The 26,997-nt window shown below is 41.2% G+C and overlaps 1 protein-coding gene across 4 annotated transcripts in view; it reads left to right on the top strand.

The window, feature by feature from the left end:
• The window catches only part of BDNF (brain derived neurotrophic factor), a 60,329-nt gene that overhangs the window by 3,696 nt on the left and 29,636 nt on the right, over positions 1-26,997 (top strand). Inside the window, exon 1 of one of the 4 annotated variants that reach the window (XM_070803974.1) lies at positions 18,225-18,483. The exons of 2 other annotated variants lie outside the window; for them this stretch is intronic. The gene's annotated coding sequence lies outside the window, so the exon portion shown is untranslated. Of the gene's footprint in view, positions 1-18,224; positions 18,484-19,363; positions 19,626-26,997 lie in introns of those variants that run through there. One more of the 4 variants, XM_070803973.1, reaches the window with a different exon arrangement.

The following is a 26,997-nucleotide window of genomic DNA, read 5'->3' as shown; positions in this document are numbered from 1 at the left end:
CCTCGTCTGCCTGTCTCTGGATTCTAATTCACCAAGGAAGAGGTGTAAATATTGTGACATTTTGAGGCGGTTTGATGGATGAGAAAAAAATCATCTGTCACTCTAAATTGCAGAGTTCCCTGTCTCCTCGAAATGCTTTGCTAGCGAATACTCGCTGCTGCCTAATACAGTTGCTAGGGCTTCAAATGAATGCACCGTTAAGGGAATATTATCCTTTTAGTCGACTTGCCAATTTATCTGACAGTCAAATGGAGAAAATTGTAGATTTCGAGTCTTCGGGAGACAAGGAGGGAAAATGCTTACCTAATTCTTGTAACCTCGGGATCTTTAATAACTTAAACCTCAAAAGTGTCACGTCATCCTCTCTCACACGCGCTCACATGCTTATCCTTGACTTGTAGGTGAAATGGTTTCGCCTGCTGTTGTGAAAATGAGTGTCACTTTAAGTATAGTGCACCTGATCGTCACTGTTTATGTGTATTTACATAGAGCTCTTCAGTACGAACGCAAGAAATTTCAACTGTCCTGTTTGAAACTAAAGAAAACATTAGAAGGTGTTAAAGAGAAGAGGGGAAGAAAGAGGAAGGGGGTATTTTGACCTTAAAAAAAAACGAAGAGTGAACTAGCCTACTTTTGTGCCCCCTGGTCTTGCATGTTAAAATTTCTGTGTGAGAGACTTCAGCTTGGTCTAGCTCCCCCAATGGAATATATCAGTATTGATTCAGATGAAAATATATTCGTTTTGCCTGTAGCTTTTTCAGTGTCATTGATAGTAAGACCTACAACACAGCAATTTTTGGAGGATAGAAGAGAATGTCTGAAAGAGCTTTGCAAACTGGGAAGAAGACACTCCATAAGGGGGAGGTATCGCTATGCCATTCTCTGCCTACAGCATTTCCATCTCAACCAGAGTGCTAGTTATTTTTAAATATCATCTAATGTGTATGGTAAGGCAGTAAATGGGATTTGAAAAGCAAGTTCTTGTTGGCTTACAAAATATTGTTTGTAAAATTGCCTATCTGTAAATTGGAAAGAATACCTTTAAAAGATCTAAAATCAACATTCATATGCTGCTTCGTTCATTCACCAGACTCTTTCCCTATCGAATCTGTAATATGTATTCTTAATAAGAGGAGAAGCTAGTGAATTTAGTTTCTTTCCTTTTCCTGGCCTGTCCTCTAGGGGAAGCTTAGTAAGAAACAACATTCCAGTATCAGGCAATGTGAGAGGCAAAGGCCTGGATGACCACAAAATAGATAATAAGCCACAAAAACCAACAAATAGAAATGAGGAAAAAATCATCACTGTGGCATGACTTACAAAGGATTTTCATTTCTAATTCTGTGATTTAGGGACAAGGCTCCAACTTGCTCAAATGACATTCATTTAATCAAACTGCTTACAATATGTCAGTTAAAATGATGTCTAACTGAACATAGTTTTTATTAAATATACTTCTATCAAAGCCAGGAAAGCTAATTCTTTTCTTTAATTAGGAAAAGCTAATCTAACCATCTAACTGATTCTAGTGAATATGAACTGATATAATCTGATTTTAAGATTCTGCTTAAAACTAAATTTGTTCTAAAAAGCACTGACTTGCCAGAAAAATATCTATTTTTGTAGCTTTCTTTTCACTCTATGGATAATTTAATGAGTTGCCTATTTTAATTTTACAACTGCTACCTCAGAAGTATCTCAAATTATCTTTCTTTGGCTGGTGTCTTTCTCTGCTGATCTGCTACTGCTGTGTATGTGTGTGAGTGTGCACTTGTGTGTATGGGTGTGTTTGTGTGTTTCTAGAGAATTTAACAATCGGTGAGTCTCTTAAATTTACATGCCTTGATCCATGTAAAGGATACTTCGTGGCATTTAATAAATAACAATAAACATTAACATTTAGTGAGAGCTTACTGATATTGAGTCCTATGGAAATGGGGAGAGAGGCTGTTACTTTTAAGGGGAGAAAGATTAAATTCCTAAATAATAAAAAGAAAATTTCTCTCCTTTTTGGCCAAAGAGTGGCCATATTTCAAAAATATTAAATCTTCTTTTACTTTGGATGTTAAAGCTACTGCTTGAACAAGTGTGTCTTGAGAGAAACATGTAGTCCCTAAAGACTAATACCCCAAAACACCAGGGTGCAAAAATGAAAATGTCAAATCTTTATCCCTGCCTCCATTGTCAGTTGGCAATTTTTGGAGTGTTCATTCTGAGTTTTCTAAAGTTCAGATTGACGTTTCCCCTTTTTTTCTAACATTCTAAAGGAGTCCTATAAAGAATTCAGGATAATGCAGACTTTATGTGTATTTCTACTAATAATACTTTATACGCACATAGTGGTTTGAAAGTTCTCACAGGTTTCCTAATCTGATCTCAGCCAGGAGGGAAGGGTAGGAATTATTAGTCACCTTTCACAAATGAGGAACCTCAGGTTCAGGGTTTCCCAAGAGCACATTGCCAGTAAGAGGGAAAGACTGACTCAGAGTCTTTCTTCAGATTTCAAGGACCACACTTCAGCTCTCCAGCCCATCCTGCCTCAAACCCCACTCTGGCATCTGAGGGGCTTGTAGGCATTATTTTCTCCTGTTTTGATTTCTTTGATTTAAAAGGGGGAAAAAGTTACCTACAAATCATTCCCACAATTCTATAGGCCAATGAAAAGTTTTTGCCAGTCTATGACCTTTTCTTTCTAAGCCATTCTTTCACTCTCCCATAATTGGAGGCTCAAAGAAGGCAAGGATATTTCTAGGGTTGATATACTGTCTAAGGAACAGGCACTAATTCCCCCCAAAACAACACAGAGAATAAAAACAGCTGAAGACAAAACAGGACTCTTGTGAGTTGTAGAATCTGGGGCCTGGGAAGGTTCTCAGGGGTCGTTTCCGATGTGTGGATTCATGCTGGCGTATTTTCTTCGTGTTGTTTAGTTGTCCAGTCGTGTCCAACTCTTTTGCAACCCCATGAACTGCACCTGGTCAGGCTTCTCTGTCCATGGGATTTCCCAGGCAAGAATGCTGGAGTGGGTTGCCGTTTCCTTCTCCAGGGGGTCTTCCTGACCCAGGGATCAAACCCATGTCTCCTGCATTGGCAAGCAGGTTCTTTACCGCTGAGCCTCCTGGGAAGCCCTGTTTTCTTTTAACCCTCTGGAATTTCATCCTAGTGTTGAATGCCTGGGATCTTGCTTCTCTTAGTAGGTACTCTGATATTTATGGGGATCATGAGCTTAACAGGCCATTTTCCATTTGCCCAAGAGGAATGCTTTCTATAGAGACTCTAATGTTCATAAATTTATTTTGTAAGCATTAACTGACAATCTACTATGTGCCAGGAACTATGCCAAAGTCTGGAAATTCAGCAGTGTGTAAGACTAAAAGGTGTTTAGCTTGGTGGACTTACAGCTTAGAGACCTGATTTGTCCTTTAATTTCCCTAGAAGAAGATAGACTTCTGGATTCTTATCTTTTCCAAGAGAACACAGTGAAGTAGATTAAAAGCCTGAGTTCAAGCTCTGCTCCCAACTAATTACCAGTAGCTAGAAAAATCAATTAGTCCCCCTTGATCCATATTTCCTCACACAGAAAACAAGGAGGATGTTCTTAGGATAAACTCTGAGTTCCATTTTAGCTCCAAGTTTGAGTGATATGATGGCTAACTTATTTCTTGGGCCTAAGTTACCCTAATCTTTGATGATGCACAATTTTGGGTGTCACCAATTTTTAACTTTTTTGTTAGGAAGTACATTATGAAAAATCAGAGCAACTTACTTGAATCTAGCATAGAAAGAATCTGGATATTGAACCAATCATTTTTTGAGAAACAAACTTGGAAAGTTTTCATCTGAATGATGATCTCAAACTTCTGCAGGTTATTTTTTAAAGGGATGGGCTGATGAGAGACTCACTAACAAATTAAATGCTTATTTTCTTTGTGCCAGCAGAAGTTCTCATTTTTCAGGTCATTTCCTTTTAAAATCAAAGATATTACACCCTGAAATTGTCTGGGCCTCATGAATAATGCATTATATACACATGATAATAGGTAATTAGATAGACCAACCAGGAGAAACATGAAAGGGAGCTGGTAGCCCAAGGATTGCAGAAGGTGTGTGGGCATTTTGACATCCAGGAAATGCTATAGGTCTGTCCTTAGCTAACTCAGCCTGGTGGAGATAATTAAGAAAAATGTGGGTGTAGAAAGGCTGCAAGCCATTCCTTGGGATTGGCTAGATCGCTGCAGTAGTTCAAAAACAATTGGCACAGCCACCCACACTGGACATGATTGCCCTTTGATGAGGCAGCTATTGACTTTTATAAAGATGCCATATTTAAAATAACTTCTGATGCACTCAGGATGACATGCATCATTCTCAAATTCTATTTTAGACAAATGGGAAAATATATTCCAAAGTATTAATTTAAAAATAAAAAACTTAAAAGTCGAGTTGCTAAAAATCAACAGTTTAGCAGTGTGTGACCTCCAAATTTAACTTTCGTCTGTAGCTAGGAGAAACCTATGGCCTGTGTGAGGCACTTTTGACCATTTGTGAACATTTTCTGGATCACCCCAGGAGGTAGAAAGTACTTTGCCACTGTTTTTAACCTCTGAGTGAATGTTAAATGCACTTAAAAACCTTCTCACACTGGAAAAGGGAAACCCAATCAATTGCCTGTAACAGCAGAAGAAGATGCTTTGAGATCTTTGTGCCCAGAGTGCATGCTATGATGGTATGGAATTCAGGATTCCTTCAGAGTATGCTAAACCCCATACCCATCAGCACCAGCAGGAGTTGGAACTGACTTGTCTTATCTCCCTCTTCAAGGACAATAGCAACTATTACTATCCCTAGGTAATAACGTGACTGTGGGAAAAAATACCTAAACTGAGGGATTGCAGAAAGGCTCCATAAACATCTGAAGCCTGTGGGATAGGACATTACAGGGCAAGTGAATGGGAAAAAGAGAGGGAACATGGGAAAATTTGAGCAGATAAATAGAAAAGAAAACCAAAACAGGGTTAGTATTAGAATACTGGATGTGTTCTTAAATAGACGTGTCGTTTCTCAGGGTAATCTTCACATCCATTTGTCCACTGAGCTAGATCTCTACCATCCTTACTCATTACCGTTCTGGTTGTGTTGATAGGAAACAATGATTTCTTCTACTCTTACCTTCCTCCTCCAGTAAGGGCTTCTTTCTCCCCCAACAACTTCCATAGCCAGTGTTTGAGAATGGCCTTGCTATTACTTCTCCTTCGGGTGTGTTGGATTCACAGCACTTGGATTACCACCAAGTGGTTGGTAACCACTTCTGTGCCGTGGACTCCCCTCTTTTGGCAGTTTGGTCAAGCCTATAAACCCTTCTCAGAATGTTTCTAAATGAATAAAACTTAAAAGTATACAATCACAAAGTCAATTACATTGAAATATCATCATACAAATATTTAAAAAGTCAATTTGCATGATACAGTAATAGATACACAGTGCTGTGCTTAGTCCTGTCTGACTCTTGCGACCCCATAGACTATAGCCTGCCAGTCTCTGTCCATGGGAGTCTCCAGGTAAGAGTGTTAGAGTGAGTTGCCATTTCCTTTTCCAGGGGATCTTCCCAACCGGAGAATTGAACCTGGGTCTCCTGCACTGCAGGCAGATTCTTTACCAACTGAGTTATGAGTCAGATGCCCAATATATGTGCTTTCTTAAAGACTAAATAAGATCACGCAGCAAGGTGAATACTGTAGTTTTCCAGGAATGATAAGCGTCTGTGTATTTTGGGATATCTGTAACACCTGACATATGGTGTAAAGGTGACTGATTTCTATTGGCGGCAAAGTCTGGCGAATACTATTGAGTTGCATTTCCCAAACATATTTGACAATAGAACACTTGGGGAAGGGGGTACTTATTAACATGGCATAGATTCAGAAATGTTAGTTTAGTCTCTCCCTGCCTTTCAGTATGAGCCATTGAACGTTCCATCCTGGAAAAAGGAAACTGGCATTTGGAGAAAACTTTTAAAGTTCACTTCTGCCATTTAACAAGTTGCCAAGTGGATAAAGAACCAGCAGATGAGATGGCTAAGGTGTAGTAGACATGTTTCTATTAGCTGAGCTTGCTATTGTTGTTGTTTAGTATGTCCGACTCTTTTGTGACCCCATGGACTGTAGCCTGCCAGGGCCCCTCGTCCACGGGATTTCCCAGGCAAGAATAATGGAGTGGGTTGCCATTTCCTCCTCCAGGGGTTCTTCCCAACCCAGGGATCTAACTCACGTCTCCTGCATTGCAGGTGGATTCTTTACCACTGAGCCACCAGGGATGCCCCTATTACTCTGAGGTTTATCCTTATTACCACTAGCACTACCCTCACTGCTCTAGAAGTCCATCACTCCACTGATAAAGAGAAAAAGTTCAGACTCTGGTCATTAACTTAGGGAGCATTGCCTCAGATTCCTGGTGTGGCTTCACTAACCTCAAGAGGTTATAAAGACTTCATTTCTGTCATTACTACACTATGAGAAAGCACGTGCACATTATGATGGGATGGGATAGCATTCATTTTGCATTTATCCAGTACTAAGTTGTTTCCTTTGCATTTGACATTTATTATTTAACCCTCAAAGCAATTCTCTGAGACAGATTATATTATTGTATAAGGAAGGAAACTGGAGCTCAGAGAGTGTATTTACCCCAAATTATACAGCAAATCTTAAATGGAAAAGCTAAAATTCAAACCTAATGTTCTCTAGTTCCAAAGTCCATTATAATATTACACTTCCCTATGGAATAGCTACCACACAGATTAGACTTGGATTCCTCATTGTCAGGTTGGCACACACGTTTTTGTCAAGAGATCTTTAACACAACCCTTTGGTATGGCTGAGAATCTCAACATCAGTGGCCACAAATGCTGCGTTAGAATTATATTGAATCTTTGCTAACTAATGAAAGATTTTCAAACCACTGATTGTCCCCTATCCTTTTTAAAACCCCGTTTTCACAATCATAATATGGAGAAAGTGCTACCTCTTAAAGTGGGGGAGGATCAAATAAATTAATCATTTAATTTAACTTTGTTGAGTTCACCACGATGAGCATTCTACATTCCCATAGCTGAGTTCTTGCAATGATCTTTCTTGGCAGAGATTATTAGTATTACTATTTTAAAGATAAGGAAACAGAGGCAGTTAATTCCTTGAGAGAAGTCACTCAGTCATGTCCGACTCTTTGCGACCCCATGGACTGTAGCCTACCAGGCTCCTCAGTCCATGGAATTTTCCAGGCAAGAGTACTGGAGTGGGTTGCCATTTCCTTCTCAAGGGGATCTTCCCAACCCAGGGACTGAACCCGGGTCTCCCGCTCTGCAGGCAGATGCTTTACCGTCTGAGCCAATATCCTAAATTAGCAGAATCAAAAAGTGGTTAAGCTTAACTAAACCCAGGTCTGTCTAATTCCAAGCCCTTTCTTTTACTCAGTAAACTAATCTGTAAGTCCCTACACAATCTTAGTTGTTCTTATTATAATTGTTGTCATGTTTAAAACACTAACAAGAGAGAAATAAGTATACATTGTCCAGAAATAAGTATATAGTCATCAAAGAGAAAGACTACTCCATGGAATACTTCACCTGCACATTCTTCCTTCCACTTACTTTAGTTTATGAACCCCATGGATGATGTCTGACGCTTTTCTTAACTTGTTTAGGGCAGTTCCAAGATAGTTGACTTCTGAGAGTTATTGAGTAAGAAACGTTATAAATTGTTTAGATTAGGATTTAGTATGTTTAGAAGCCTTTTCATAAATTTGCCTTTTCAAACTGTTACTGGCTATAGCACTGCAGATGCTGTGATGAGGAATGCCTTCTCCAAAAACCCAGTGGATGACAAACTTCCAAAGCTAACATGTTGTTTACAGAGATGGAGAAGAAGGGGATTGACAAGCACAATCCTAAACGTAATTACAAGGCTGATAGTCCCTGCTGGGGACTAAAATGTTTATTGGCTTTTCTTGTGCAATTTAACATTCTTCCTCCCAAAGCCCTACTCCAAACTTGGAACTTCTCTGGAATTAGCATCTCGTTTGGGAGAATGCCAAGTATTGGTATCTGGGTCCTTTGCATCTTTGCACCAACTCAGAACTCAGAATAGCAGCTCTAGAAACTAAGCTGGGGGTAGTGTGGGTAAAGGAGTTAAACATCGACTTGGGCATCTTCCTAATAAATTTCATCCATCTTCCTTCTGGAAAACAACTCTTAGAAAGATGTGGTCTTTAATGAGGGAATGGATGCAAACTGGTAAGTCCAAGATAGTACAAGTCAGTGGTCTTTGCAGAGTTGCCAAAGTCATATACAGAATCAAGGATCTGGAGGCTATGGAAAAACCTCATCCCACTGCCACTGTGATCTATGCAAGGAAGGATGGCCTGAACTCACAATGCATTTGATATGTCCCAGAGCTAAGAAACCAGCCCAGGGGGAAAGGATGATATTAAAGGCCATTTTGGTGTATGAAAAAGTCTACCTAAAACCTCATCATAGATAACTATGTAGTATAAAATGCAGAAGAGTATGACTCCTTACCTTGGCTCAAGGCTCTAAATTTAGGGGAAATAATTACATGAGTTTCAAGTTTAGTTTACCAAAGATATACAGTTCCTGTAAGCAGTTGAAATTTATATGGAAAAAAAGAACCTTAAAGATGATCTAGTTCACAAATTTCCTTAGTACACTAAAATCACCTGAATTATGCATTCCTTTGAGCTGAAGTCTGAATGTGCTACTAGACTTGGCAACCGCGGCTTATAGCCTGCTGTCCTGGCCTCATTCATTGATCAGGTGACTGAGATGCACAGTAGTTAATGCTGTTCCACTTATTCAATAAACATTTCTATGAAACTGATAGCATTGATGTGAACAAGCGTGGGCTGGTGAAGTGACTTTCCAGGTCACATGACCAGAGAGTGATAGCGTTTAAACAAGAACCCAAATTCTCTTGACTACTGAAGGACTTGCAATCATATCATATGATCATGATACTTCTTCTCTTTTCTAATAATCAAACATAAGAAAACAATAAATAGCCTGAGCAAGGTTTTGATTATCTTAATTTTTCAAAATATCTTGATTTTTATGTATATACCTTAATTTCTTAAATATAAACATAATTAACAAAATATTAACAGCATTCCAATAAGACATTGCTAATTTCAAATTGTTAGGACAAAACTAATTATAATATTTTAAGTTTCTTCAATACTCCATTGATCCTACTGGCGGCTCAGATGGTAAAGAATCAGTCTGCAATGCAAGATACCCATGTTTGATGTCCAGGTCAGGAAGATCCCCTAGAGAAGGGAATAGCAACCCACTTCAGTGTTCTTGCATGGAGAATTCCATTCACAGAAAAGCCTGGCAGGCTTCAATCCATGGTTTGCAAAAAGTCAGACATGACTGAGCGGGTAACACTTTCACTTTCAGGACAAAACTAATTATAGTATTTTAAATTTCTTTAATACTCTATAGTTACTTTATGATTATTGAGACACTAACTAAGACAAGATGAATTGAAACCTCAAGTTTTCATTGATTCTTATATTATTCCCAGTGTTTTCAGTTGGTTCTAGATTTTTATCTGAGGTTTGGCAACAGCTTTATTTATTTATTCTTGTAGCATACTCCCCTCTTACCCTAGGAAAACAAAGCAAAACAAAAAAATTGATATATTTTTCTTAAAACAACAAAAAATAAAAATAAGGAAAAAATTCTAAAATTCCTTAAAATCCTTTTTCTTAAAAATGCTAGGAAATGTTCACTAATTTAAACTTTATATTTTTTAACTCATATCATTTTCCAAAGAAATATTCTTTGAGACTGTTTCTTTGTACTTCATATGATATTTATACATGTAATTCTGTTTTCAAGATTAATTTTATTATTAAATACTGTACTGCTCTTATCAATTCATTGAAGGGTAAATTAGACACTTTATAAATTTTTCCAAGGAATGGAGGACAAAATCATATCAATAAATAACAATTTGACTTATCAAAAACATAGTAAAAAAAAGTAAAATTAGAAAAAATGTTAATTAGTCAAGCAAATAGTCAAAAATATGTCAAACTTTGACATATTTTCTGAGATAAATTGGCATCATGTATGTTAGCATGATTCTTTTTTATGGAATTCAACTTATTTTTACTCACTTTAATTAGTTTTTGTGTGCAGATAAAATGAAAGGCAATGGAAATTTGGCTTGCAAAGTAGTTCTAAGATGATCTACATCCACAATCTGGTTGTAATACCATAAAAATATGTTTATTATGTGAGAATGGTAATTCAAGTTAGCATTCATCATAGACATAAAGCAATGAGCAATGCAAGTTAACTTCAGTTATTTATCCTGGGAACTTTTTTTTTTTGCTAAAAAGGCCAGAATGCATGATAGCATTGGCTCATTCTTCCCAAAGCCTCCTGGAAAACATGTCTCTGAAATAAAAGCTTCTCAATGCTAAAAATTTTACTGCATTTGGGAGAAGCATAAAATTTGATAATAAAGAGTTGGGTCTTCATTTTTCTAATTCAGTATGGAGTCTGTTTTGAGGAAAACTGACTGTGAGCTGAATTTGCATCCTAGAAATTATATTTAATTTGTATCATAGACTCAAAATCTGACTTCCAAACTTGGGCATCTATTTTCCCCCACCTCTTATATATCACCCCCTCTCCCAGGTCATGACTTCAGTCCAAGCAGAGAAAAATAAATTTCCCTGAAGATATATGTAACCATAACTAAAATGACAATAATAATAATAATGAAGAGATCTTGGAATTTAAATGTGTGGCTCTGCTTTTCCCCATTCACTTCCCACTCTACCCCATCTCTTTGTCCTCATGTTTTATGAGCTATTATATTTGTCTTGTCCATCTGTATCACCATCACTCTTTCTTAGGCTCAGCCAGACTTTGCACTTCTTGGTGCCCTTCTTGGTAGACTGAAGTTTTAGAAGCAAATCTCTTAGTAATCTTTTGGCCACAGAGTGCCCTGACAGTTTCTCCAAATGATGTTAGGAAGGGGAAGTAAATGTTACCCATTTCTACTCAGTTTCTTTTTAGGGTATTGATTTCATTCCGTGTCTGGCTTAATTTCTTTTAACCCATTGCTGGATTGATTTTGAAATTACCGTTGAATTCCTTCAACATGGCCTAAACAGACAGCCAGGAGTAGTGGGGATGATGTTTATGCTAATCTCATGCTCTTCAGCTGGGTTATCAAGAATTAGAAGTCCCAAAATAGTTGGTCACATTAGATTGTGAGATCATAACAGAGGTATTCTTGACAAGGGAAATTATCAGTTAAACTTGATTCTAGGAATCATATAGGTTAGCTTGATTCTCTTTTATGGCCTTCAACTTAGTTTTACTGTATTCTAATTAGGTTTGGAATGCAGATGGAATGAAAAGACATGGTTTAATTTAGGAGAAAGTTCAAAGTTCAACAGTCATGTAGTGTTTTGTAGACCTTACCTTCCGAGAGAAATTACTTGAGACTATGAAAGTACTATCCTAATTTATCAGATAAAGTCTACAACTTGGGACATTAAGTGGAGAACAGAAAAATTACTTGTTCTTAAACAATTTTGCTGAGAATAAATAAAAACAAAATGTCCTATTAAAGATCTGTTTCTTTTGAAAAATGTTTCATCTGAAAGCTAAGGATAGAATATATAGCTTTGACATAAAGGCTCATCTTTTTATGAAACAACCACTTCTGTCTCCAAGTTGCAAGGAAAGGATTCATCAATCTGGTTGAATCTTCCCTTTAGTTTTTCCCAACAGCTGTGTTCAGATAATTCATGACTCCCATGTTTCCTGAGCCCTGGATAATTTCACAGACATGTCTAATACAGGCCTCTACATTTTCAGAAGAGTATGGAAATCTTGGAGGAGGTCCAGGGTAGACCAAAGAACATGATTAATGGGTTGGAAGTTGGAGTTTATGAAGAAAGGTTGTGAGATCTGATTTCTCGCTATGAGAAAAGCTGAGGGGTGACTTAATAACACAAGATGGTTAGGAAGCAGCTGGTCTCTATCTTCACTAAGGTTGGATGAAATGAAATAAAATATAAATTGCAACAAGAACAAAAATATGTTACAAGTGGGAACTTCCAAGCACTATGATGACTGGATTCTTAGAAAGGTTGTCAGAAGAAGTATGTGTAGTCTATATTCCTGGTCTGTTGTGATAGACCTATGAGTAGTGAGGAAGAGGAGATGATCTTGAAAGATCCCTTCTGGATCTATCTTTTTATAAGTCTGCATGTGTACATGCTCAATTGCTTCAGTGGTGTCTGATTTTGTGTGACTGTATGGACTGTAGCCTGCCAGACTCCTCTGTCCCTGGGATTCTCCAGGAAAGAATACTGGAGCCAGTCACCATGCCCTCCTCCAGGGGATTTTTCCAACCTACAGTTCAAACCCTTGTGTCTCCTGTATTGGCAGGTGGGTTCTTTACCATTAGCGCCACCTGAGGAGCCCATTTTATAAGTCTACCTAATCATATTTAGAAAAATTATTTTCCCAAGCTATGTCTTATTTTCTCCCTATCACTAACTCTACCCTAATTTCTTATCCTTTGTCTGCCTTCTGTAAAACACTGCTAACCAAAGATGGCTAGGGCACTGATCAACCACGAGCGGCCCTCCCCAGCTGCTAGCTGCCCTTTCAGCTTTGGGAGCAGGTTTCTTGACCATCACTGCTACCCCTTGACCACTAGGGTCATGCTGACGGTCATCTTTCTACACAGTAAACCCATGGCAAGGGAAAACTAAACAAAGCATAATTTCCTACTTTTAACTAACTCATATGTGGCCCAATGGATTAAAACACAAACCTTAGGTGTAGAATTTGAGCAGCTGAAGGGCTAAGATGTGTTTTACTCATTTGCATGGATGCTAGTCTATAGAGCATTGTCTGGCAGGAGGTACTCAGCAAGTTTTCATCAATTGAATGAATGGAACTATGAAGCAAAGGTAGTAAACTGAAGTTAAGAAGATCAAGAGGTTTCTAAATGATTCTGTATGTGACACAAATCTAAAACCTAATCCTTGCATGGGTACCACTGGGGACTTTATTCCTACCACATCTGGGTTACCCAGAGGATTTTGACAAGAGTGCTTGAGTCTTTCCTCCCAAAAAATATTCACCATAGACACTGTGTAGATTCAGAATCATGGAAAAATAGGCCACATTCTTGGTGTGGTTTTTCAAATATGACTTTAGGAAGTTCAGTAATTATTTTTTCTAAGTTATCTTTTTGCATACGTTGCTAACTTTCTCCATGAAGAATATAAAATTTAGCAGTAGAAAATCTCTCACTCCCATCATCACACAACCTAAATAGTTGGGTTTCAAAAATAAAGTAACCTGCTCCTTATAACCTGATTCAATGTCCTAAAACACTTTGGTTTAAACTTGCTAAAGTTCTTCCTGGCTCTTCTCCCTGCAAAACCAGCAAAATCAGCTACCATTGTCAGTTCTAACTTTTGTCCTGAAGCCCACAGTCAGGTCCCTTCTGACTATCCTTGTAGAAACATTGTAACAAGTAAACCAATTTATTGCTCATTATTGGTTTTTAAATGTTCTCAGAGAACTCAGGTAACTTGGAGGGCTTGGAGTTGATGACTCTCATATGTTTGGAAGTTAGTTGTTTCATAATGGTTTTTATGCTTTTTTTTTTGATCCAGCTAAATATTATTCCCAGATGGGATCAGTTTTTGACCTTTTTGCGCTGCTCTCCTAATCTTGGCCCTTCTAACATTTTCTTACTGTGCTTTTCTTTTGTTCATCACTAATGACCATGCTATGCTAAGTCACTTCAGTCCTGTCCGACTCTGTGCGACCCCATAGACGGCAGCCCACCAGGCTCCCCCGTCCCTGGGATTCTCCAGGCAAGAACACTGGAGTGGGTTGCCATTTCCTTCTCCAGTGCATGAAAGTGAAAAGTGAAAGTGAAGTCGCTCAGTCGTGTCTGACTCTTAGCGACCCCATGGACTGCAGCCTACCAGGCTCCTCCGTCCCTGGGACTTTCCAGGCAAGAGCACTGGAGTGGGGTACCACTGGTTACATAATTTCTGTAACAGGTGTTGACCCATTTGGATGTATTTCAGTATGGCACACAGTTATTCTTATGGTTCATGAAAAGCTTACCAGTAAGAAGTACACCTCATATTAAGGTACCATCCAGTGAATAGGGATATTATTTCTCCCGTAAGATTCTCAGGACAGGCCTTGCTCAATAATTTGGAGGATTATGAGTGACAGTTTCACACTGTATTGGCCCTTTGAAACCATACATCATGAATTTGAAAACATCTTTGCCACTCTGCTCAGCAGGAGAGTTTTCTGTTTACTTATTATTTCCGTTATGCCAATTTTCAGCAGTTTTTGAGGTCAGTTGATTTGATCCTAGACATGTTTTGGTTTTTTTTTTTTTTTTGCAAGGAAGACTGAAGACAGGGGTAACTAGGAAACTTAAGTAAACATAATTAAACACAAAATGCTTATAGTGATAGTAGAATTGACCTCAGCCAATTAAAATTATTAATAGAAAAAAATATGTCAGTGTCACATCTGAGCTTACTGCCTCTGCTCCCACTTGGGTAATGAGGATTAGTTCATATTTCCTGACAAGAATAGATGGGAATTTCTCCCTGACCTTTGTCCTTCTAAATATTCTGTTAGAAGGATTGATTAGATCCTAACCAAAAATAGCGGAGAAGGCAATGGCACCCCACTCCAGTACTCTTGCCTGGAAAATCCCATGGATGGAGGAGCCTGGTAGGCTGCAGTCCATGGGGTCACTAGGAGTCGGGCACGATTGAGCGACTTGACTTTCACTTTTCACTTTCATGCATTGGAGAAGGAAATGGCAACCCACTCCAGTGTTCTTGCCTGGAGAATCCCAGGGACGGGGGAGCCTGGTGGGCTGCTGTCTATGGGGTTGCACAGAGTCGGACACGACTGAAGCGACTTAGCAGCAGCAACCAAAAATAGAGATTTTGATTAATTCAAAATTAATTTTGTAGGTCCCACAAAAGTAGAATCGAGAGCATTTTCTTTTCAAGCAGTGAAATTCTCCCCCCTTTTGGTGACTGAGAAAATATTCAGATTACAAACTTGGAATCTTTGCTCCCACAGCTATCATGTTAGAGACCAGTCTTTAAAAAGAATCAGAAATACGTGCTCTATATTTTCAGCATCACCCTTGATCACAATAGGAAAATGATTTTTGTAAAGCATTTGATCTTAGACCTCTAACACTATCTCTATATGCCACCTGAATTAACCAAATAAAAAAATTATTCAGAATTCCCATCAAGACACTGGTACAACTTTATCTTGGCATCATTGTTTTTAATGTAAGATGTATTTTTAAGGCAAATAGGCAAGCATTTAGTCTGGGTTTTTATTGTTTTGGTAACACCATTATCACAAATCAGAAAGTTGGGAAATGCTCAAAAGTGTCCAGAGGTCTGATTCATCAGAAGGTTTATCTGAATTGGCATTTGATCTTCTTTTATTTCTAAATATTCTTGCCATTTCTGGCTCATCTGTCTTTTCCTCAGTAAAACTGCACCACACACTGGAAAGTAAGGATATATCCATCTGTATAACATAGAGGGAGAGTAGGAATAAGAAGATTGGCTATACATAAAACCAGAAGTGTCAGAAATAAGAACACTCCTTCCTTCAGCAGAAATGCTGACATGGCAATGTGAATTTAGTAGGTAGATTTGCCATAACTTCTCATTTAGCAACATTGAGAATGCTCAGATTCTTGATATTCACTGATTAGGTATTTCTCCAGAAGGAACGCAATTACAAGTGAGCTTAAAAACCTGGAGAAATAACTCATTTTCAAGCAAATTTAAAGTTGGAAAGTAAGCACTGGTTTGAAGTTATCATAAAGTCATAAATATATATATATATATAGAGAGAGAGAGAGAGCTTAGGGTAGGGCTCCTCCAGTATTTTATAAAGCAGTACAGTTTTTTTTTTTTAATTTATAAACTAGCCTCTCAAATTGTTTTTCCATATTAAAAGAAATTGTGTCTGCACTCAGCCTACACCCCTAGAAATCAATTTGTTGTTTAGTCACTAAGTTGTGCCTGACTCTTTTGTGATCCCATGGAGCCTGCCAGGCTCCTGTGTCCATGGGATTTCCCAGGCAAGAATACTGAAGTGGGTTGTCATTTCCTTCTCCAGGGGATCTACCCAACCCAGGGATTGAACCCAAGTCTCCTGTATTGCAGGCAGATTCATTACCATTGAGCCATCTGGGATGTCCTAGGGAATCATACAGAGGTTTTTTGAGGGGGCCAAGCTGGGCTTCATGACCTCTGTCCTTCATTGCTCCCAACTAGCCTGTATATTTCACATACATTAAATATTCCACAATATACTTCACCATCTGTGCTGTAGGGTAGTTTGTGCTGGTCATGTATACTGTCAAGTTGATAGAGGTGCAAAGCTAAATGTGTGACACTCTAAGAATATGCATATATTTGAATAATTTGACTATTCAGTCCAACAATTTGCAAAGAGGCGCTAAAAGATCGCACATCTCGATAACACTTCCAAGAAACATAGCTTCCCTTATTGGGGGTGGGGAGAGGCAGGGATATTTCTAGCTGGAGTTCCTGATTTATTAAAGTCTTGTCTCTGGCATTTTAGCTGTGTGAACTCGGGCAAATGATTTCGTGGCACTCAGCCTCCGGTTTTCATTTATAAAATAAGAATAGTAATTTCTGTGACTGGTCTTTAGAAGTTCTAAAACAGCTAATATAAGTGCACTCATTTTTTTTTTAACTGTAAACCCTTAGGCAAACTGAACTGAGTATATAATGATATTACATATTCAGTTCAACAGCACATTCTTGATAACCACAGAAGGGTTCAGGGGAGGAAGCTGTTTATAATCTTTCCCTTTCCCCAAATTAATGTTGGAGTGTTTAGAAAAATTCTTAAAGCAATGAGTCTTAGCAATGATTAGGTCAAACTCCTTTGAGATTACAGAAGAAATGCACATACTCATAAAAATGCCTACCAAATTTGGGGGGAAATGAGAGATTCCAATGACACCCAAATATGCATTGCTTAAGAAAGAGTGCTTCTCAAAGCTGACCCCAGATTTTCTGGTTCCCAATCGCTAGGGGTGATTGTTAAAATGCTAATTTCTGGACGCTGCTCCGCCCCTACTAAATCACAGTTTCAGGAGGATAAATCTATATTTTAATAGGCAACCCTGGAGGTTTTTTAGGCTTCCCTGGTGGCTCAGATGGTAGAGTCTGCTTTCAATGCAGGAGACCTGGGTTCGATCCCTGGGTCGGGAAGATCCCCTGGAGAAGGAAATGGCAACCCACTCCAGTACTCTTGCCTGGAGAATTCCATGGACAGAGGAGCTTGGCATGCTACCGCCCATGGGGTCTCAAAGAGTTGAACACGACTGACAGGTGGTTCCTATGCTCGGAAGAGGTCCCAGGATTACAAGTTAAATGTCAGGGTCTTTTCCCGTTCCTTACTCTAAAATTTAAGGTCTGTACTCTCGCGCAGGAACTGGTCCAACTAGTGGGAAGAAAATTCCGCCTTCAAGCAGGAACCTAGACAGACGGTTGAAAGCGTTTGTCCGATAGTATATTGAAAGTGAATATGAAGTTCTCTGCAAGAGTCTTGGCTACCTGCAACTAAGAATCCGAAAGACTGCTGCGGGGGAAGAGGGGCGAAGTGAGGATTAATTGAGACAACTGCCCACCCCGAGACACACACACACACACACACACACACACACACACACACACACACACACACATTAAAACAGAAGGCTTTTTATTTATCTTTGCTACCCAGGTTCTTTATTAAAAGGGTTGGTTTATGTGTGTAAGTTTGCTAGGGAGGGAAGTGAAAACATCTGCAGAACCATGCAATGCCCTGGAACGGAACTCTTCTAATAAAAGATGTATCATTTTAAATGCGCTGAATTTTGATTCTGGTAATTCGTGCACTAGAGTGTCTATTTCGAGGCAGCGGAGGTATCATATGACAGCGCACGTCAAGGCACCGTGGAGCCCTCTCGTGGACTCCCACCCACTTTCCCATTCACCCGGAGAAGGCTGCTCGCGCAGCCGCTCCCCCCCCCCCCCCCCCCCCACAAGCTAGCATGAAATCTCCCAGCCTCTGCCGAGATCAAATGGAGCTCTTCGCTCAGGGGGTGCGAGTATTACCTCCGCCATGCAATTTCCACTATCAATAATTTAACTTCTTTGCTGCAGACCAGAAGGAGTACATAGCGGGCACCAAAGACTCCCCTCAACCCCACCCCTTCTTTTTAACCAAAGGGAACGTGAAAAAAAGAATAGAGTCTGGGAGTTTCGGGGCCGAAGTCTTCCCCAGAGCAGCTGCCTTGATGTTTACTTTGACAAGTAGTGACTGAAAAGGTGGGTTTCTTTTCTTTCTCTCCGTTTTTTTCCTCTTGTTTGGTCGACTAGAAAGCGTGTGGCTTGAGTGAGGTCTGTCATTGCCTCGGCTTCCCGACTGGAGCAAGTAACTTGGTGTAACGTTATCTGGGGGTGTTCATGAATAAAAAATGCCGTTATTATCTTGATTGGATTCCTATTAGGCAAACTCCGGAGAGGTCAGTGCACGAACTCTGTTTAAGCCGCGGCGTGTTTAAGGCAGCGGAGTAAACCAATAGCCCCCCTGCTCTGTGCGATTTCATTGTGTGCTCGCGTTGGCAAGCTCCGTCGTGCGGGAAGGTGCGGGAAGGTGTGTCCGTGGCCCGGGAAACGCACGCCCTCTCCCACAGAACTTAGGTGCCGGGATGAAGCGGGGGGGAGTTGCCACAGAGGGGAGCGAGACCCCGGGGGCGCCCGATGCGCGCTCGCTCCCTTCAGTCCCGGCGCGGACCGCCCGGGTTTCCGCGGAGGGCCCGGGACGCGGGGTTCCCCCGGGCCGGGGCTAGGTCACCCATCGGAGCCGCGGGCGTGGCGCCCGCGTCCCGTTGAGGCGCCCCAGGGACGGGCGCGGGGCTTACAGGGCCACATCGCAGGGCCCCGGGGACTGGCCGAACGGGGGTGCGCGGGTCCGGGGCGCTCGGGCAGCCCGGGGACTCCCCGGGGCCGAGCGGGGGCGAGGAAAAGGCACAGCGTTCCCTTTAAGCGGCCGCCCCGCACGGGTCTCGGTGGCGCGGGCGAGTTGGGGGAGGGGGGCGGGGGGCGGTGCCGTTTGACCAATCGAAGCTCAACCGAAGAGCTAAATAATGTCTGACCCGAGCTCCAGACGCAGGCTGGAGCTCCGGGTCCCCGTTGCCGCCGCGCCCGGGCGCACCCGCCCGCTCGCTGTCCCGCGCACCCCGTCGCGCCGCGGGCTTCCGGGCGCGGCCGAGGAACCGGCCCGGCGCGCCCCCCACCTCCTCCACGGGAAGCGTTGATGAGACGCTTGAACTGCAGCTGCCACCGCTGCTGTGGGGCCGGCGGCGAGCGGCTCCGCGACGGGGACCTGGGCTGGGCGCAGGGGCCAGGAGCGGGACGACGATGTGACTCCGCCGCCGGGGACCCGTGAGCTTTGTGTGGACCCCGAGGTAGGCGAGCATCGGACCTGGGGCTTGGCTCGAGAGCCGCCGGTCCGCCGGGGAAAGTTGGCTGGGGCGGAGAGGGGTGGGGGCGAAGTTATGGGGAACAGGCCAGAACTCCTTTCTTCCCCTCCAAGAGAAGGGGGCATTTTGAGTTGTTCCTGCTGAGCTTTCTACTCCCACCGCACGATCCAGAGGGGTAGCCAGGACGCCCGAGAGAGAGCGGGGACCCCGGGAAGCCCAGAAGTGGCGGGGAGAAAGCCAAGAAGAGACGCAGAGCTGCGCGATGGGAGAAGACGGCGCCCCGGGGACCCCCAGCAGAGGAGGGGTCGTGAGAGCGATTTAGGGCGCCAGCTGTGGGGGGCCCCGGCTGAGGTGACGGGGTTGGGGCTGAGATATGAATCTTTCCCAAGGGCTGGGTGGCCCCTGCGCAGGTTTTGGGGGGCCGCTTGCTCCTTCAGCCCGCATACCGCGTCCCCGGGGCTTCAGCAGGGCTGCACATCATCACCTGCTCCCCAGGAGCTGAGTTAAAAGCGGACGTATACGGGTCCAGTACGAGTTTATCTTGGGAAACTTGACACACTCCTGCAACTCGGACCTGAAAGGGGCTGAGGGACTCCGGGGCTAGTTGTGCTCACGCCTCTCCCCACCCCGGGCACCTCCCTTGAGGCACCTTGCAGAAAAGTGAAAAGTTTTGGCTTTCAGGGGCTGGGAGGGATGTGTGTATGTGTGTGTGTTTGGCGGAGGGTGATGTTCTGACTCGGTTAGGTCCCCAGGGATGCCATGCATAGCCGGCAAGAGGAAATGGGTGAATTAGCCGTGCCTGGAAAGAAATAGCTGAGGGTTGGAGGCTCTTTGCTCGACGGGCAGAGAAGGGGACTTCCAGACTGGTGGCACCCCCTAGGGAAGAAAAGCCTTGGGACTGCTGGGGTGAACTAGAGTCACCGTCTAAGGATGCTGTTTGTGTGTTGCGGGTGGAGCGGGTGGAGGGACGCTGATGGAGGGGCCGCGAAGAGGAGGGGGTGGGGAGAGCGGCGCTAGGGAAGGTAGAGGGTGCCCTCTGCCGGCCAAGCTACCCAGAGCGGCTGCAGGGGCGGGAGGCTGGGGGCTGGGGAAGTGGTAAGAGATGGCTTTGCGGGATCTCTTCGGTAGCTGGTAGGAGGGACTTGTTGAATGACGCTTCTGACTCCCGACTCGGATGAATTTCGACTCGTCGCGCCTCCCTGGCTCCAGTGCAAGTTTTCCTTGAGCTGGGGGAGCTTTGACAGGCTATGGTTGGTGGTGTGTTAGGGATTCCTGGATCTCAGTTTAGGGTCCTTCAGGGATCTTACACTTACTCCTCGATGTCTGCAGTAAACAGCGAATATTTTCTGACAAGAGTGCAGGAATGTTCTTGGCCAGAAGCAAAGAAAAGCATATTCCTGAGTGTTTATTAATTTCCTAGTACAGTTATCTTTTTCAAGCAAAGTCATGTGTAATTGGGAACATTGATTTCTTTTTACTGCATATGAAACTGCATATTGATTTTAAATAGGATGTAATGTTATTAAATGAGACCTTCAAATTGGTTTAACTTCTGGGAAAATACCCCCTTACCTTTAATTTTACCCCCAAAAAAGTATTTTTATGTGAGTCTGTTATAAAGTCAGAGGCCATTTTGGCCTTAAAATTATATTTGTATATACTTATATTTTTTTCATTTTAATTTATTGAGGTACTGATTTAATTCGTCTACACGTGTTTGTTTACCCATGCAACGTTATGATTTTTAGGTTGAAAATTTATGAGATTATGACATGTAGTACTCCAAATTATTACAAGCAATAGACCATAAAGTTTTGACCCGAGGGACCACACCCCTTTAAAACCGTCATTAATCCTGTTTATCGATTTTGCAAATACCTTGCTTAAGGTCATTAACTCCTGTCCCTTGATTTTGCAAATACCTTGCTTAAGATTCTTCTTTTGCAAGTTTACTGCTGGAGGTAAGGAAAAGGAAAGAGACACTTGTTGAAATGTAACCATAACCTTTACTGGAATTTAAAACTCGTTGGTCACCATTACTGGAATTCCCAGGCCATAAATTCGTCTTTTTTTTTTTTTCTTCCACTTTATTTTGCAAAATGTGATAAATGTTGGTAAATATAGACCTGTACTAAGTATTATGACAGGAGAAGCATTATGTATGTAGAGTTATTTTAAGTCATTACAAAACGTTTTCTATTTATAAATGATATAAGCAGAAAGAAATGATTTCCAGATAAACAAGACTTACGTACATGTTTTGAAGCATTAGAACATTGCAGACACACTTAGACATCACATTTTTTAAAAAAGGAAAATAACAGAGTAATTTTTCACATACCTTTGGAGCCTTTCATTGCCTATTCAGAGCTGAATTAGTAACTGGAAATCTCATTTATTTTAAGATCATATTTAAGATTATTTAAGACTTACAGCGGGTTAACATTTGGGTGTCCAGAAAATAAAACATTTAGGAACTCTGTTTTAGGATGTCTTTTCAATAAGTGTAACTTTTACTTGCAAACAGAAGGAACCAAGAAAATGATCATTTGCCAGAAATACAATGACCTCACCTCAAATGATTCATTTATACTATCTGAGTTAATTGCCTAAATCTGAAAATAGCCAAAGAGAGGTGGGGAGATGCTGGAATGTTGCTGGTTCATTTGATTCACCTGGAGAGAGGGAAGTTCTGCAAATAATGCAAGTTTCTACAATCCTGGCTCAAAATACTTGAATTTTCGGTTTAATAGGGGCAGCATTAGAATGTAAGTTATTCTCTTCCTGGAATCTTTCAAGAGTTCCAGCTTTTCAATAGTCAAAAAGCAGATGATTGATAATCTCATTTCTTTTAAAAATAAATAGCTCTGGTTTGCAGCTCACAGCAAGTTGAGCATGCCCACCTCATAGTACAGCAAAGAGCTTGTTAATTTGGGGTACTTTTGTCTTTAGAACCTGCTGTTAGTATCCAATACCTCCCTCCCACCCTGGTCATACACACACATCCACAGCCCTATATGCAGGTGTGAATTTGTGGAATGTAAGAGCCAACAGCTTTGGGGCTCAACCATAGACTTAATCTTCTACTAAGCTTTAGAATATTGAAGATGTACGCAATGGAAAGGTAATCTACAAGTACTTCATTAACATTTTAGTTTTAGGAAGTTAGTCCCACAGCAGACAGACTGATTTTAGGCTGCTTGAATGAAAACAGAATGGAAAAGTACATGAGAGCTCAACTCTGAGTATCTTTTAAAATGAAAACCATTGCCGTTTCTGATGTCCATAAAACTGAGTTTATTTTAATGGCTGAAACATTTACATTTACATTTCCCTGTGTAGAAGAGTTCAGCTTGTGTGAGGGGGCTCCCCTAGCCTAGCTCTGCCCAATGCATGTGAATGTATCCCTTTAATAGGGTAATTGCTAACTTGTCTCAACTTGTTGTCAAATGATTGTTATGGTTCCCTCAGTTTCCACTAATTGCAAAATTGCTGCTTAATTGAAGGACTCTCAGCCGTCTAGTGCAGTCATTCAGCCACCAGCAGACTCTGTAATCTCAAGCTGTGAACTGCATTTTAAAAGAGGAATGGAGGAGAAAATTCCGGGGAATTCTAGGTTTCAAACGGCTAGCTGTTGCTTCATGGAGGAAGAAATCATTTGAATGTTTAACTGCATTGTGATGAATTTTCTTTATTAGGATGAATAACATGCCCAGATGGGCTTCAGAATTAAGTGAACTTCTTGGTTACACTCTGCATCCATTTACTCTGTTTAAGATGGAGTCACGTTAAACAGTAAATGATGTTGGCAAATGAAATCCGTATGTCATTTGTACATGGGGTTTAACCCTAGGAAACAGTGGAAGCCTTTGGTATTTTTAAGCTTAGACATGTGCGTCCTCAAAGTCTCCTTAAACTTCCTCTTAAGTCATAAAATTATTTGCTGCTGCTGCTTAGTCACTTCGGTTGTGTCTGACTCTGTGTCACCCTATGGACTGTAGCCCACCAGGCTCATCTGTCCATGGAATTCTCCAGGCAAGAATGCTGGAGTGGGTTGCTATGCCCTATTCCAGGGGATCTTCCCAACCCGGGAAGCGAACCCTGGTCTCCTGCATTGCAGGCAGATTCTTTACCACTGAGCCACCAGGGAAATCCTAGAATTGCTTAATCGTAAATAATGCATCTCTGGCTTTCCAGAATACTCACACCAAAGGCTTAGAAAAGTCATGGACCTAGTTATTAAATATATGGAATCATTATTGATGATAGATATGAAACAGTGGAGTTCACTAATATATAGACTTGGGAAAACTTACGGGAGTGATGGAGTGGTAAATGGGCATGTTTTCTAAGTGAACTGGAAGGTATTCTTGTTTCTGTAAGAAAAACATGAGTATCTTGTCAAAGAAGTAGTGTGAGAGCTTTTTTTAAATGTAAGTACTCAAATTCAAGTACAAACTCTGCGACACTACGCTTTTGGTGAAACAAATCTGACCCGATAACACTGGATGCTAAGAAGTGGCTAATTGCACTGATGTCTCATCTGTACATTGTCTAAAGTTTAAGCATGGGTTTCATTAGATGAATTGGGGGGTGGGTGTCGGACAGCAGAGTGACTGGGGGTGGGGAAGCAAAGTCATTTCACAAAGTTCCATGACAGCCATCATAAAATAAAAGTTTATTTCCAAAGAGCCCAGAGAACAACATGTGTTATGCAGTTTTCCCCAAAGGTTCACTTGAAAAAACTTTTCATTGGTTGTCATGGTAGTAATGTCCTGATTTTGAGAGCTCGCAGAACCTAGTAGCTCTTAAATGTGCTTTCATCTTGGTTCCTTTGGTCTGGCTGAAGCTTTATGATGCCCCTCTGTGTTTCTGACATGCGTCTGCATTTTAAAGGGAGGAGGTCAGGCAAAGGAAGATTCCTTAACTCTAAGACAACATAACTAGGAAATGTGTAACATCAAGTGGTGAAAAAGTCACTTTACTTCAAAAGAGCTTATTGAAATCAAACTGGAAGGCAATCTGTCATTTAATTACAACTAGTACATATAAAATTAAGATTTATATGATGGAAATAGAAAATAAACGGACAGTTGGAAGGAATTTAATCAACTCATCAAAAGTGGAATAGCGCCACCTAGAGAACAAAATCACCAGCTTTACCAGCCAAACGGCTTCTGTGCCATATGAGCCTCTTTTCCAAGACTATGGTTACTAGGATTGCCTTGCCACCCTATTCAGATTTGGTGAGTGTATGTGTTGATAGGGGTGTGGTGTTTGTGTGTGGGTGGTTTAGGATGCACTTGGGGTTGTAGATGAGATTTTTAAAACAGGCAGATACATACCTCAATATCTACACCAAGTCCTTTTAGTGTTTTAATAGTAGCCAAATGTAGAATAACCCACCAGGAAGAAGAGCGGGCCTCCTTTTTAACATTTTTTATTTTCAACGATATATGCTGAAGCACTGAGTACAAAGGTTCTGATTTTATTTACTTGCTACAGAGAGTTCATTGCCCTTTCTGAGATATAATAACACCAAATAAATTGAATAGAATGACCTTAAGAATGCCTTTGATCTATGATCTAATTTTAACTTTAATGATTTGAGAATAAAAAAAGGGTCATATATGTAGCAAGACTTTAAACACCAAAAAAGTAAGGGGGAAGGTGGAAGACAAGGAGAAGGCATTGTAAGAGCTGCCTCAACCTTAGATAAACCTATACGTCTGAGCCAGCACCAAAAATTTATGGAACCAGGAACCAGTCATTAAAATTAGCTTAAAATTATTTGATGCCAAAATCTGCATTTCCTTCATTTTTGCGTGCTTCCGCAGTAGTATCCAAAATGGTTCTGGTCGTAGAAGAAACACTTCAACAAGTATTGTTGAATGAACAAATAGATTGATTAATAGCTGCCTCAGATTCTGACAGTGTGGACAATGAAGAAACTTTGTAATTACAACAAAAAATATTTTTTGCTGGCAGAGAGGCAGAAATTGGAGGAAATAAGTGTAATATTTTTGTTTTCGTGGTAGGTATTATAAATGTCCTTCAGTTGGATGAATTCTGAAGTTGCTTGTGCACAATTTGGTTCACTCATAAAGTTGTCATGCTTGGAACATATGAAATGTTAAAGCCAATTTAGATAGTAGCAACTATAAACCTGTTGGTAAATTTTCACTTAATGTTTTCAATTTGAGGTACTGGTGGCGATGCTGATCATTGTGCTTCAGGGAACAGAAAACAGTGTATGTTAAGTGAGTGTCAATTTCTGGTAAGCAGATAACCAAAGGAAGGTATTATATTGTCTGTGCATTGTGTCATGCATAGGAGCAATCAGGTGCAGAAAACTTAACTTTTCAGGAGAAAAATCTATATTTCTCACACATACAGAGAGAGTGAGATGGGGGGTGGGGTGCGAGAGGGAGATAGAAAAAGAAGGAAACTCATAGAGTAAAATTTTTGCCACATGGCATTTAGTCTAATCACTCTTGGTTTGGAGCTGTTACCATCAGCATTTGCTGCCTGTTCTGATACTTGCTTTCTGCTTTTGAAAACTGAACCTATGCCCAAACTGAAACAAGTTTCCCTGAATTTTCACATGTTCATTTATTTCTTGAATTATGGGGAGTGTTTTTAAACACAGATAAATTTCTTTTACATCACACAGAATCTGAAGGTCGAGAAATTTGCTTCACACTGCTGGCAGAGATGCTTGGCGGAGTCCCAGGCCACATTCCTAGACCAAACTGTTGAAGGTGTTCTCTCTTATGCAACATGGTGAAGGCACATTCAGCCTTCTCACGCCGGCTGATAATGTATCTGAAGGCACAGACGATGTGCTTATCATTTTGAAACATAAAGCCAGCAGGCGTTCTGTTGAATGATAGAATCTGGATCAGCTAAATGTAAAATACTATGATTAGTTAGGTTAAAAGTCAACTGTACAAATAGAGAGAATATGGAGTTGGGACCAGATTCGGGGGGCTGACTTAGACTGCACAAAGGAAACTCAGAAGTTTTAAACAGCCGCCGGCTATGAGTGTGAGACAGTGGTGTGTCTATATGGCGATGGGGGTGGAGGGACTTGGATAGAACTACTGCCGTTTAGGGCCTTCCAGGCAGCTCAGTGGTAAAGAACCAGCCTGCCCATGCAGCAGACCCAGGAGACACAGCTTCAATCCCTGGGTCGGGAAGATCCCCTGGAGGAGGAAATGGCAACCCACTCCAGAATTCTTGCCTGGAAATTTTCGTGTACAGATGAGGCTGGTGGGCTACAGTCCATGGGGGTTGCAAAGAGTCAGATACGACTGGGCGCACGCGCACACACACACACACACACACTGCAGTTTTG

This window comes from Bos indicus, chromosome 15 (assembly GCF_029378745.1).
Source record: "Bos indicus isolate NIAB-ARS_2022 breed Sahiwal x Tharparkar chromosome 15, NIAB-ARS_B.indTharparkar_mat_pri_1.0, whole genome shotgun sequence".
Lineage (NCBI taxonomy): Eukaryota > Metazoa > Chordata > Mammalia > Artiodactyla > Bovidae > Bos > Bos indicus.
The sequence above is the reverse complement of the archived record's forward strand: the minus strand, read 5'-3'. Positions and strand labels throughout refer to the sequence as shown.